The sequence below is a fragment of the Cygnus olor genome, chromosome 1 (assembly GCF_009769625.2).
Source record: "Cygnus olor isolate bCygOlo1 chromosome 1, bCygOlo1.pri.v2, whole genome shotgun sequence".
NCBI classification, from domain to species: Eukaryota; Metazoa; Chordata; class Aves; order Anseriformes; family Anatidae; genus Cygnus; species Cygnus olor.
The window spans coordinates 143,342,091-143,355,809 of NC_049169.1; the positions used below are offsets into that span (position 1 = coordinate 143,342,091).

A 13,719-nucleotide genomic window follows, 5' to 3' on the forward strand; every position below is an offset into this window, starting at 1 on the left:
CGTGTTTCAGAACTTAACCATCTCAGCTCAGTCATTTGTCACGTGGTGAATATTTGTCAGAATGCCAGTCATGGTCCCTTTGATGGTAATAATATCTCCTGTTTTTAACTGTGATCTTGGAGACTTGTGTCTCTAAATTAACATCAAATTTGCTTTTTTCTCCCTAGTCTCTTTTCTTTCCTCTCTTCTCTTGTCCTCCACCCCAACACCTTTTCCATGAAAATGCACATGCATTTGTCTTTGGCATTCCTCTTGCTTCCTGGAAAGTCGTCTTGTCAGTTCTGAAACTTTGTAAACCACCTGCAGTGACGGAGTTTTCATTGAATGTTGGTTTAATGAGAAGTAATGCCATTCTTGCTGAATGGCACGATCCTCTGGTGAGGTAAGTAAGAACTGGCGGTGCTTTCCTACTTTATGCTCGTCCTTTGAAGCACTTCATGCTAATGGAATGAACTCTGGCCATTTTTCAAAAAAAAAAACAAGGGGATTAGTTCAGTTCTGGTTTAAATCAAAACACTTTTAAATGCATGTGAATTGTTTTAAAACTGTAAAAATGAAGAAGCTTGCTGAATACCTCAGAGCAGGGTGTAGCGAGGTGAGGGTCAGTCCCTTCTCCCAAGCAATGCGACGAGAGGAAATGGCATCAAATTGCTCCAGGGGAGGCTTAGGTTGGACTTGATGATCTCAGAGGTCTTTTCCAACCTAAATGATTCTATGACACTGCAATGTCTGGAACTACTTTACCAAGGGAAGGAGGAGACTGCTTTCTTCAGCATTAACAGGATGTTAATTCTTCAATACCAGTAGGACTTTTGAAAAATAAAATCAACCACCTACAGAAACACGTCTAAAACCAAGCTGTGCGTAATAAATACAATTCTGAACCTTTGAGGGCAGGATAGCACGCAGTCATCTAGCTTAATATTTTACTTACTTTTCAGTTAGTGCAGTGATTTTATTTTTATGATTAGCTGGATGAATGATTTTGTTTGTGTGTTTTCTAACGCAGTTCCATGTGGTCTGACATTGCTTCCATTCGAGTGGTTGAGTTTCCAGTTATCCTGCTGCTCCTGTGCTTCGCTCGTCTGTACTGACTTCCTGCCCCATTTGCACGTGGTCTCCCAGACCACCTTTTCCCCTTCCCTCTACTTAATCTCCTTTGCCCTAAGGTTTCTCAAGTTTTTCAGCTCCTCCTTTTTTTTTTTTTTTTTTTTTTACTGTGGACTATCCCTCCATTCTCAACTGTAATATTTAGAGCCTACTGATCAGACAGGAAAGATTGCTCTGCTCTCCACGCTTGTTCTTTTTACATGCAGGTTGTAGAGAAGCAGGCCCACATCCCTGGGTAGAGGTGTGTTTGTGTTGTGGGCACAGCAAGCAGTAGGTCACCAAGCAACTGTATTGCTTGAGCAAACCTGTTCTCATCATTCACAGGGGTGGTTCGTTGGACATGGTAATCCCAGCCTAAATCAGCGACCTGGTTTGAGGGCTTGAGCGCATGTGTTGGCAGCATGGATCACTTGGTGCTGAAATGGGCCAAGTGGCTGCAACTCTGCAACAGGGGGGGGAAAAAGACATGGTCAGTATTTGTGTGGATTTACCCCAAACGTCTCACATCATGCTCATCAAAATGAGCTGTGAAATTCTGGAGTTGCTCTGGTGTTTTAGGGGAGGAGGAGTACAGCTGCATTTGTTTTGTTGTAAAGAAAGGAATTTAGTGCCCATCCCTCCTTTCCTGCTTGCCTAAGCTTCTTCTCCCTAACCTACTGGATGGTGTTTGCTGGCACTGAAGAGAGGAAACACAAAGGAGTCCTCCAAGAGAGCTGTAATTCAGCAGTAGCTGGTTTTGTGAGATCCGATTTGCTTGAAGTGCATTGATGTATGGTTAGTCTGACATAGTGGAGATGTTCTACTGGCATATAAATAACTTTTAACACTGTGTTATAGCTGTAAATGATAGTTTGTGCAGTTTATTGGGACTATTATAATTATGGGGCCTGCTACAAATCCTCATTCAAGAGCCATATACGGAAAACAAAACCCTTTAATTAAAAAAAAAAAAAATGCCCTCAGCCCACGTACAAAAGGAAGGAACAACTCAAACTGAAGAGAGCAGCCAAAATAATTGCAGCCTACTGTATAATAATGATGGAAAGCAGACAAAGAGCATACACCGAGGAGCCATGGAGATGAAGTATCATAAAGGACTGGTGACAGATAACGCTATTAGGAGCGCGCTGGCCCACACGAACGCGATGATACATGTGTTGGCACGGGAGAGCAGGAGGGAAGTTGAGAGCGATTGCACAAGGCGTTTGCTAAGAGCACAGATGCCGCGGGCCCATGCGGGAGGAAATGCAGTTTTGTTCTGAAGCGGTTCTTGCTCTCTCTCTTGAGATGCAGAGACTGGCTATAAACAACAGCAGGCTTGAATAAGCAATCAGTCTCTGCTTCTGCAGCAGGAAATGAAGACATCTAAGAAATCCCCTTTGTCCCAGATAGATGTGTGCACGCAGGCTTACTTTTCGTCCATTTAAAAGCCTTCTTCAAATTTGAATCGTTCCAGAATTAGCTTGCTTATCCTTTCAGAGTCCGTACACACCTTTCTGCGGCAGTGCGATCGCTGGGGAAAGGTTTGATTGCATTTGAACATGTGTGCAGACTTGCCCTGGGCTGCAGAGGGGTGACTAATTCTGGATGAGCTCAGTGCTCTCTGAAGGGAGGGCCGGCATTGGAACAATTGCAGTTGTGCCCACAATTGCCTTCAAAGTCCTCTGTTCTTCCACCTTCCCCACCACCTTGGTTGCTTTGGGAAGCATATCCCTTCGCCTTCTCTGATCTGTTTGGCAGCCCTGCTGCTTGTCCAAATTTATTCCAACATCTAAGTCTGATGCTTGGAAGTAAACCTTGATCCTGCTTCTCTTCACACCAGCCTTTCCCTTTGGATATGGAAAATTACCGGCTTTGTACTCATACAAATGCCAGCCACAGAACCTGGTTTTCCACTGCTGTAACCAGGTGGACGTGTGATGTGATGCCTGAAAAGCACCAAAATTCACTGCAGTGCTTTTTGTAAAGCTGGAGAACATAATAGTGAATCTTCTCCTTACCTTCAGTAGGTTAGACTTCTTTTTTTTTTTTTTTTTTTCTTTTGTTTATCATCTCCTTCACTTCTGGACCTAAATACACCTTTCTTGTTACTTGTGTTGACCGAGCCTGTCTTTTTGGTGGTTCCCCATCAGTTCTTGTGGGGCCTTCTGACTTCTCGAAGTAACCCACCTCCTCCCAGGCCGGTCACATAGAGGTGAGTTGTGAACTTCCAGCATGCTGCTCCAAACTGAGCCATTCCCAGGCCCTGTGCTGACAGCCTTTCCAATTCATAGGGCAGTTTCTGTGCTCCTCTCCTTACTTCGTGCCCCAGAGCTCAGGAAACAGGCTGGTCCTGCTACAGTCTTAAGGTAGATGCTTCCAATTTACACTCACCGTGTATACTGAATATGCAAACTTGTTAACATCAGCAAGACTCTTGTACAGCCATTCAAGCACAGACACAAAACTATTAACCCTCAGTGATGCAGGTACGCACACAGGTGCCTCTGCATATATTTTCTGAACACTTTTCTTTCAGGTGTTAGAACATGATAGCGTTTACTTAATTTTTGGTGTGTTTTTATAGACTTCTACCTGAACCGTTGTGTATGTGGCTGTTTTCCATACCTAGATACTATCCTTCGTCTGGTACCAAAGCATTGGTAATGTTTTAGTTTTAATAGACAGTGGACATGAACTGAGATGCAAAAACAGGAAACAATTTATAAAGAGAATCACAACATTCATGCAGCAGCCACAGAGAGCATAGCACCAACGTTCACTTTGCGTGTTTTCCAAGGACTTACACCAAGGCAGGTTGAAATTTAATGGAAAGATCAAAGGGACTACAGTTGGCTTGGGATCAAACTCCAGTACAATTTGTTTCTTACTGACTTCTGTTTGATATCAGAAAGTACTAAGGCATTTATGAGTTCAGGAGGCCTAATTTTAGGGGATAGAGGGTATCAGAAATGTAAACTTCTGTTCCGGAGAATCTGACTGAATCATGTTTGTGTTTTCTAAACTATTATACAGGAAGCATACTTTATCAATGGGGCAAAAAGGATAAAAAAAAAAGTGGAGACAGTGCCAAATTGGCAAAGAAAATGTCCTGTGAAAGAGGATTTCGTGCTTGCTTTGCTGTAAACTGTTGCAGTGTTCTTTAACTGAACCTGACTTTCTGTGTTTTCTGCTGTAGAATCACTATGGCTTTTTCCAGATTTTCCAGGATTAAAATTCAGCCCTCCAGCTCCAGAGCTCCCTTTCCTAATGCTATTTTACCCTTGCCAGAGGAGAGTGTTCTAAATGATGGATATATTTTTATCAGACAAAACCTTCCTAGTAAGAATTTAAAGGGTATCACACTTCTGGACATACGGACCTCAGATTGGAGGAAAAAAGGATGCTATTGCTTTCGTGTTTTATTTATTTCAACTTGCAAATGAAGGAATGCCTGTGTGTTATCATGCCTGCGCTCTTGGACCCTACATTCACATCCCATAGGGAATTTGCACATTTCATTCACCTATAAAAAGGAAGCATTAAAAAAAAAGGGGGGGGGGGGACATAGAAAGCTATTTCCATCAGTCTTCTGGAATTATACAGCAGTCACAGTTTCAGGACCCGTGTTCGAGGTAGTCTCTTGTTACATTACTGTAGTGAAAACTTCATGGATATGTGAATCAACTACAAAAGCAGATTATGAGTGATGGGTTTCAATTTGTTTATCTCCTGGGTTTTGATTTTTATCTTTGTTATGAGCTAGTGATAGAGCATACAGCTTAGACGAAGTTTGGCGGTTTCAGGGTTGTCCCTCTGGGTTTCTCTTTGTTTCGCCTTCACAGTTCTTGCTGCTTAGCAATACTCTTTTCTTCTCTGCTGTTGGGTCTGACTGGATTCACACCTTAATATTGCAGTAATTATTCCAGAATTCATTATAGGATTTTTAGTATCAGAGCTTGGCTACCTAAAGGGAAGAATGGTGAGGTTTTTGTGCAGGGATCAGGTTCTGGCGACTGCTTGCAGAAGGATCTAGCTAGTTTACACCTGTTTATCTGTTGCAAACCAGTCTTCTTTTTCCTTCCTTTCGCTGCTACTTTCCCACGTCTTCAGTGACTCACAGCCTCCTACACTGAGGTCTACTGGGACTGCCAGAGATGGCTTTGTTATTAGATGATGTTTCTTGATGACCCAAGTTTTCCTTGTAGTCCAATTCCAGCGAGGCACTGGTGTCAGCCCTCTGGGTCTCTGGGGAATGGCTGGAGTTGCACACACTTAAGCTTGTTCAAAGTGACCTAAAAGCTTAGAAGTCTCAAAGCAATCATCGGTTGTCAGTTCTGGGCCCCAAAACACAAGTTACTGGAGCACTGCTGTTACATGCCCAGGCTCTTCTGGACGTGTCGCCTCGCCCCGTGCTCTGCAACTCTGCTTGCCTGTGCACGAGCTCAATAACCTCAAATGTCCACACCACCCCTGATGCTTCCGATATCATGGCCTTCTCTAGTGTCTGTGGGCTTAAAATGGGAGATTTCTAGACAGCATGTTGGACAAAAAGCACAATTTGGGGGGTCTGTGTGTGAGACACCATTCAAACCCTCCATGGACTTTTGCTTGCATCGGATAGATGAACACTCACTTTCTCGACGGAGTGGTGTGTTTCCTTTAGTTATCATAATGAATAAAAATATCCAAGATTACTTCTGTACGCTATATAACCTTATAGACCACACCCCCCAAAAAGCAAAAATTAAAAATGGAATTAGAAAAATAAGTGGTCCTCTGTATCTTCTGCTACCTGCTGTCAGAGCTTGCATTTCATCCACATGCTTTGCAGCATGAAGTATGGGTATTGCTGGTCCCAGTTTTTCACCTCTGCGTAGCTGGTGTATTCCTCCATTGCAAGAGTGGCCTTCAAAGTGATGAATTGCAATAGAGAATGGACTTGAAATTGCACCGATGCGGAATTGTTTCATAGAGGTTGCTGATTTGCTGTCATTCAGTTAATTAGCAGAGCTATTAATCACTTGGTTTTGCTGCTGATCTGAGCCACACTTTAGAAGGAGAAGAAGGATGCAGAGGCTATTCAAGATGAATCTGAACTGTGCAATTCTCTCTTTAGGTGCATACTGTCAAGATGCAAGGGAATTAATTCCCTTGCTGCTTCTGGCACAAACTGGATTTAGTGCAAATTGAGAAACTTCGGCTGATGTTCAGTGTTTTATTGTGTGTCAGACAAACCCAGAAATTTTCTCCATGACAACTGTGTGTGCTGTTGACTGATGAAATATTTTACCCACTTCTACAGTGGGAGGTTTTTTAATTAAAGAGAATAGGTAGCATGTACTATATCAAACGCTTTAATTCTGAAAACTTGGAAATGAGAATTAATAGATCTTTGCAGAAGTGTGCTTACAGGGGATTAATGACTTTTGTTAAGCTGGTGATTATTCATTCCTATTTGAATACATTGCTCAGAGATCACACTTGGAATCCCAAAATAATAATGGGAAAGTGGGGGCTTGAAGGCAGGAAAGTCAGGACTGAATTGCTTTTCTTTCCAATGACATGGAATTAAAAACCCTTGGCTGATGCTTCAGGTAATGGTTACTGCCATTTCAGCCCCGTGCTTGGAGCAGATCGAACCCACCTAGTACCTTATAACCCATTTTCAAGTATACCATAATACAGAGATAGGGCTTAAAGAGAGTGGTAAAAATAAGAGGTGACAAACAGAAAAGCCCTATTTCATTTGGACAGCTGAAGGAAATGCACAGTGAAGATTTGTCTGAAGATCCCATGGACTTTGGTGTCATCCAGCTCTCCACCCAGAGTTGTCCCACAGGTTCAGAGAGCTGGGTCAGACCTCATTTTACCTGGATGATGAGCACAACCCCTTTTCTTGTGTCTTGCATCATCCAGAATGAAAGAAATTGTCCTCACAGTTTTAGGATTGGGATTGGAAATAAATCAGCAGTAGTAAACAATGCAAGTAAGCCCTTTGAAGGAGGTGCCCTCTAGAATAGTATCTGAAGAAAAGCAGACTGTGGGGTAAGAATAAGGGAAAACCAAAGCTTTTGATGCAGCTGAGATATTAATGCTGAGAGGTTCAATGCAGCATACGTAACTGAGGCTGTGCCATATTCTCAACTACAGTAAGGCAGATTTTGTTTTTTTCTAGTGCATTTTTTGCTCTGTCAAATAAAACATTCCCATCCTCTAACCATCCATCTCAGCCCTCATTAAAGCTGGTGGGAGCCTTTCCACCGACTGAAATGGCTGTTGGCTCAGCCCTGATCCTCCATGCTGGGCGTAGCGGGCGCATCCTTTCTGCTCAGAGGTGAGCAGAAGTAATTTGATGGCTGCAGAGTCTGAGTGAAATCCCAACCCCGCAGCATCCAAGGGTGAGACTCCCATTAACTTCATTAGTGCAGGGATTTTGCCATGAGACTCAGCATGGAACAAAATCACTGCGGTGAGAGGCAGCGGGCTGGTTGACAACAGAGAAGCTAGGTGTGCTTTATCTGGGGCTGGGATGCCGAAGCCTAAACCATTTTCGCTGATGAAATTTCATGCTGCCGTTTCCTCTGATGCATGGGAACAATGGAAATACGAGTGAATTACACGCTGCTGGAGCTGCGTGTTTTATACAGAGAGAATCTCAGGAATGGTACGTGGTATGGGTTTTATTTCCAAAACACGCTCCCTCTGCAGTTTTCCCCTTTATCCAGAGGTGGCTGTATATAATGCACAGCGGATAGCTGGAATATACTACTCATCTATTTAGCTTCCAGCAGTAGAGACCGTGTCCCAGATCCATGCACAGATGGAAGAAAGAACAAAGCAAGAGTTAATATAAGAAATTTGGAAGAAAATAAACTTCTGAGAAAGTAATGAGCTGTACCCCTCCAGCTGTGCTATCTGCAGGGAAATGATGTATTTTTGAATTGGAAAGAGATGTGTGTGTAAGAAGGAGAAAAAAAAATGATTGGAAACACATGCGAGTGGAAAGGGTTTTCACCAAATTCTCTCCCAGCCTGAACAGAAAGCTGTCTATTATAATAATTGCAATGTAAGCCCCAGAAATGTGCTGCGCTGGAAGGTCAGATCCCTCCCCGGAGAGAGTGCCGGCAGAGACGAATGTAAAAAGGAGGTGCAGGAGTTCAGGGGCAGGTCAGCGCAGAGCTCCCAGCTTTTAAACAACTAATGTAGGATTTTCTAGATAGGGCTGAAAATCTATCTCCCTTAAGCACTTGGAGTTGAACTCCAAAACCCAAGGGGTCTGGAGATCTGGGTTGCTTTCGAAACTGCTTTGTGGTCGTTGATATCTCGTCCCGGCCTGCTTGCCAGCCTAGGCCTCACTGCTGAGAGGGGCTCCTCTGCCCCGGTCACCTCCCAAAGCAGGCTCCGAAGCAGGAGGGGCTGTGGCCACGTCGATTCCCGTCTTATTTTGATGTAGTCTCAAGATGGCGTCCCCCATAGCCACCAAGATCGCTGTCCCTCAGGAGGAGCGTGTAGGCCTGGCTACCCCGTTGCAGGGCCTGTATTTGGCCTGCAGGTCTGGGCCTTCCTGTGTTAAATGGCTCGTCCCTTCAAATACTTTTCTGTCAGCAATGCCAGCTGTGGTGTTCGTGTGTAGGATTGTTAAAAGGGGAAGGTTTTTCCCCCTCCTTTTCCGTGTGGTAACGCTGAACGCGTTCCTCCCCCCTCCCTACTGGAACCATCCATTTTCCCTCCTGAAGCACCCGGACAGCATGACTTCATCCGCTTGATTATCTCGAGTCCCGGGAATGCTGGCTTCATCCCAGAAACCACGGGAATGTGCTGAGCAAACACCCCTCCTCGGCAGCCAGCATCGGGGCTCGCGGCTGCAGCCTCCTCTGCAGGAAAACTTCCCCGGAGCTGCTTTTCTCTGAGATCATCCGTACTGACACGGGCTCGTCTCATCTGCTTAGCTGGATCGAACACCACGAGGGCAGCGTCACGGCCAAACAAAAGAGCTGTTGTTTGGGAGCGTGTTTATGTAGCTTTCTAGGACAGCCTGCTCGCACAAAAGCGGGCACTCGTCGTGCGTTAAATTGCAGTTCCCTCTTCTACACTGGCGGCGTGCTTTCTGTCCCTGCCAGCGGTTCCAGTGAAGTCTGCAGCCGATTTTAAAATGTTATGGGGGAAGAGGGGGGGTGCCTATTCTCCGAGAGCTTTGGCAATGTGAGCTTCTCCTTCAGCAGAACCACGCCTTTCCCTCAGCTTCTTTTCTGTAGGGCAACAGGGAAGGGAAGGGAAGGGAAGGGAAGGGAAGGGAAGGGAAGGGAAGGGAAGGGAAGGGAAGGGAAGGGAAGGGAAGGGAAGGGAAGGGAAGGGAATTTTTTACAGCTTGTCCTGACCCTCAACCTGTGAAGAGCATCTTGAATTTCCTCCCCTAATATTCCAGAAACATGGGCCTGCCACTCTTCTTACCACAGTGGAGGTGAATAATGCAGATGGCAATTGCAAATGCTTTCCAAATCTCAGTCGAGCATGTGCTTATTAGTCTGAGCAGTGTCGAGGTCCTGTCAGGCAGCGAAACCCCTGCAGGGTTAGGAGCTGCCAGTGCATGTGAGGACACTTGCTGCTTTCTGCCATGATTCTCAGGGTGTGTGTGAAGCTGAGCATTGCCCTGGTGTCATGGTGATCGCTGCCAGCAAAGCTTTTTGGGGGTGAATAAATCAGCCTGCTCAAATTAGGAAGTGATCTAAGCTCTTGCTCGTAACCCAAATCAAGTAAAACAAAGCTTTTATTTTGGTCTAATTTAGGAGAGGTTTAACTCTCTTTGGCATGAAGCCCTCTAAGCTCCCTCCTAGTCCGTCATGCAGGCATCAAAGAAATTTCTATAGCTCAGCCAGAAAAGCTTTCAGCTGTTCTAAACCAGCAGTTATTCCTGTGGAGCCGAGAGGATGATTTTGGGCGGCACCGAAACCCACCTCCCAGGAACCTTTCAGGTGGAAATGTTGAACAAACCCTTAGGGATTGCTCTTGAGACTCACATTCAAGCCACTGCTAATGTACAGGGCTTTGTATGCTCTAGAAAATAGGAGATGGATCTGTAACACAGAAGAAGAAAGTCAAGTATTTTTCCATCAAGGCAGCAACTAGAGAAGGTTACACAGGACAGCTGCTGCCTAATATTTTAGAGTCATCAGATGCAAGGAATTCATATTAAGGAGCTGGAGAGAGGAGCTCTTTGGAGCTCTGAACCCTGCTTTTTAGTTACCGAGTGGAAAAAAAAAGCTTTTTGTTAACATTTTATGAAAATGGAGTGATGGCAGTTGATACAAGTCTTGACATCGATCCAAAGCAAAATAATGGAACAACTGAAATAAGACTCTTCGATAAAGAACTAAAGGAGGACCACTTGGTTAATGTCGATCTACCTGACCTTAAGGAAAACAGATTTTGTCAAAACAGCTTGGTGCATTTTACTGAGATTGCAAGCTTTTCCTGATAAAAGGCGCAGTAGAGTTGGAGCATGACTCCTTTGCATCTTGATCAAGAGACAAAATGAACAATATCCAACAGAAAGTGGTTTCAACACCGACAGGTCTCCACGCGGAGGAAGATGGAGGGAATCATCTCTGAGCTGGTGTGTGTTTAGCAGGGGTCCCCAGAGGTCATTTGTTGGCGTTTCACTGTTTAACACTTGCGTCGATAGCTCACTCGAAAACAAAGCCATTACTGATAATGCTTGCAGATGTGCACGCAGGCTGGAGACTGCTGAGGTAACAAATAACTCGGCTCGCTGAGGAGCCATCTGGATTATTCGATAAGCTGGGAGAATGCAGGAAGGGCTCATTGATGGTTTGCCCAGTAAAGGGGCTCGTATTTAGCAATCGGGGCAGCAGGTCTTTTGGGGCCTGGGGCTTTGGTTCTGGAGAGGAGTAACTGGGGGATCCTGACATAGAAAAGGGAATATAAATCCTGATGCCTCACCAACATGTAGCATTTGATAAGGCACAGTTGCAGATGTGGAGGGAACCGTTAGAAAGCTCAGCACAGTCCTGGTAAAAGGAAGTAGATTGTTTACAGAGCCACTGCACATTGGATAAAATCCACTTTTGTGCAGAGGACTAGCACAGATAACATCTAGGTTTTGAATGAGATTTTCATCTTAGGCTGCCTCTCAGTGCAGGGGTGGAGTTTATCCTTTGAGCCTGTGTGTGTGATGGTGCTACAGCAGGATTTCAACTCTGTATTTGCTGTTTTCCTGGCAAACATGTAGGTAAATGTTGCATTAAGCAGACATTTATTTTTAATAACATCGACATTTATCTTGCTTCTCTCCTGACATTTTTAACATCTTCCCAGATATCTGCACAGCTATTTCTGTTCTAAAATTTGCACTAATTAATTGTTTTTCTGTGTATCTAAGGGAACAGCTATCAGCAAAGAGAAAGGAAGGCACTACAGTTACGCATTTTGATTAAAGATAAATTGAAATACTTAAAGACGTGGTATTTAACTTAGATGCTTAAGGGCTGAAAGCCTACATCCTGATACCTGTTAAAAAATACCTCGCTACCTAAATGATCTCTATTCCAGGCATTTCTGACATGACTAAGGACAGTCGTGGAATGTGGCCCGCGGTAATTACTGTTTTGAGACAAGGGGGACGCTTTCTGCTCACCCAGAAATAAATCATTTTGATCGCTCTTCTCCTGTCGCAGAGCTCTGTTTGTATAATTTAAGATGCATAGCAGAGCAGGGAGGCCTTTTATAGTTGGACCATGCCAGCAGTCAGCAGCAAGGCAGCTAACGCGAGCGATGGGCGAGTGGAGCAGCGGCAAAAGCTTCTGGAGCCAGCTAGCCTCAGTGATGCTGCGCGGTGCCGCACGCCCTGCATCTTTCAGGCATCAGCACTGATCCTTCTGGAGGTGAGAGCCAGTTTGCTCTGGTGTGGGCGAGCTCCCAAAGCAGTTCAGGATCGTGGCCCTTGGAGTGGTCTAGGAGAGATGAGAGGAGCCGCGGTCATGTCGAGAGAAACCCCCTGTTGTGTCAAGTGCCAATAACGGGAATTAAGTCGTCCTGCGAGCACAGTTTTGAAGTATGAACATGTGTAATCGGTTTGGTGTCTCTTAACAGGCCTGTGTGCCATGACTGAGTGCTGCTGGAGAGGCTTTTGGAGAGGAAGGAGAAAGTGCCCCCTTTGAGAGCACGTTTGCTGAAAGCTGTGGATGGGTCCGCTCCATACACCCATGGGGTAGGCTCACGAGCAGAGAGCTTCTTGCTGAGGTATTAACCACCCCCTTGGGAAGGGTTTCTAAAAACAGCTTTTTTTTATTACATGGAGAGCATTTGAAACAAACCGTTTAAGGCAAAAATTGCTGATGTGCTTGTATCGATTCCCTTTCTGAGGCTGTTTCTTCTTTCATTAGTCTTGAAACTGAAATGCTCTGGGAAATCTGAGAGCTTTTTCCTTCCTGCCTCGATACAAAGGAGTCAAGTGGGCACCCAGCATCTGCCACAGGCAGGATTACTTCATCGCCTTCTCTGTGTCCATTTGAAAAAGCAAACGTATTTTGCAGGTAGTTTGCATGTCTAATGCAACTAAAGTAGGCAGAAAGAAAAGACCAAAAAAGGTGTCTTCATTTCTGCTTCATTTCTGGAGCTAGTCTGCTATTGTGTAAAATTGTGTGATTGAGGCATTCTTATTATAATTTTGCAGATACGTATCTGTACTGTGAGGCATTCTACACCTTTTTTGTTTCTTTTATAAATTTTTTTTGCTTTCAGTTCTGAAGTAAATTAAAGGTTTCAGATTGACAGTTCCCGATTTAGATGCTGTCTGTTTGTAACACAGGCGCTGTACAGTAGCAGAATTGAACTGCCAGTTTAATTTCACTTGAGCATCTCTCCCCTGATCCAAAGAAACCTTCATGTCAGCAGAGGATGTTAGCAATTGTGCTTTCAGTGTGAGCATGAACTTTTATGAAGCAGAAGTTGTGCAGCTGACTGAAGCGAACTAACTGGTAGCATTGCTCTCCTTCCATCTCAGCCCTCACTTGCTAGTCATAAAAACCTGCTTCTTTACCCCTCTTCATAGCAGTTTTCCAACTGTCTGGATCTGGCTTCAGTAACACGTGAAAATGTGAACATTTTGTGTTGTCTAATTCTTAAGGCTCATGCATTTTATGCATTTTCTTGTCATGAGAAGAGAAGAGAAGAGAAGAGAAGAGAGAGAAGAGAAGAGAAGAGAAGAGAAGAGAAGAGAAGAGAGAGAAGAGAAGAGAAGAGAAGAGAAGAGAAGAGAAGAGAAGAGAAGAGAAGAGAAGAGAAGAGAAGAGAAGAGAAGAGAAGAGAAGAGAAGAGAAGAGAAGAGAAGAGAAGAGAAGAGAAGAGAAGAGAAGAGAAATCTTGGATCCTAGCAGAGAGGCTGTTTAAGCTGTGAGTGTAACTTGGGGGCTAAACCAAACCTTGTCCTTTAGAATCATTCCGTGGGTGGTGCTGCTTCTGTTCATGCACATTCTGCTTTAAGTACGTTTATAATGCAAAATTATTTCCAGCAATAAGAGTGCAAATAGGGCCAATAATCAGTACTTGTTTCAAGGCTCTTTCTGTCTTCCCGTGGGGGAAAAGAAAATCTTTCCAGAGTCCATTTGA

The 13,719-nt window shown here is 44.4% G+C and overlaps 1 long non-coding RNA gene across 1 annotated transcript; it reads left to right on the top strand.

Moving 5' to 3' along the window:
* Nucleotides 1-10,370: 10,370 nt before the first annotated feature.
* Nucleotides 10,371-12,349, top strand: LOC121059638. Its single transcript, XR_005814601.1, has 2 exons — nucleotides 10,371-11,993; nucleotides 12,202-12,349. It is a non-coding gene; the product is annotated as an uncharacterized LOC121059638 (long non-coding RNA).
* The last annotated feature ends 1,370 nt before the right edge of the window (nucleotides 12,350-13,719 follow it).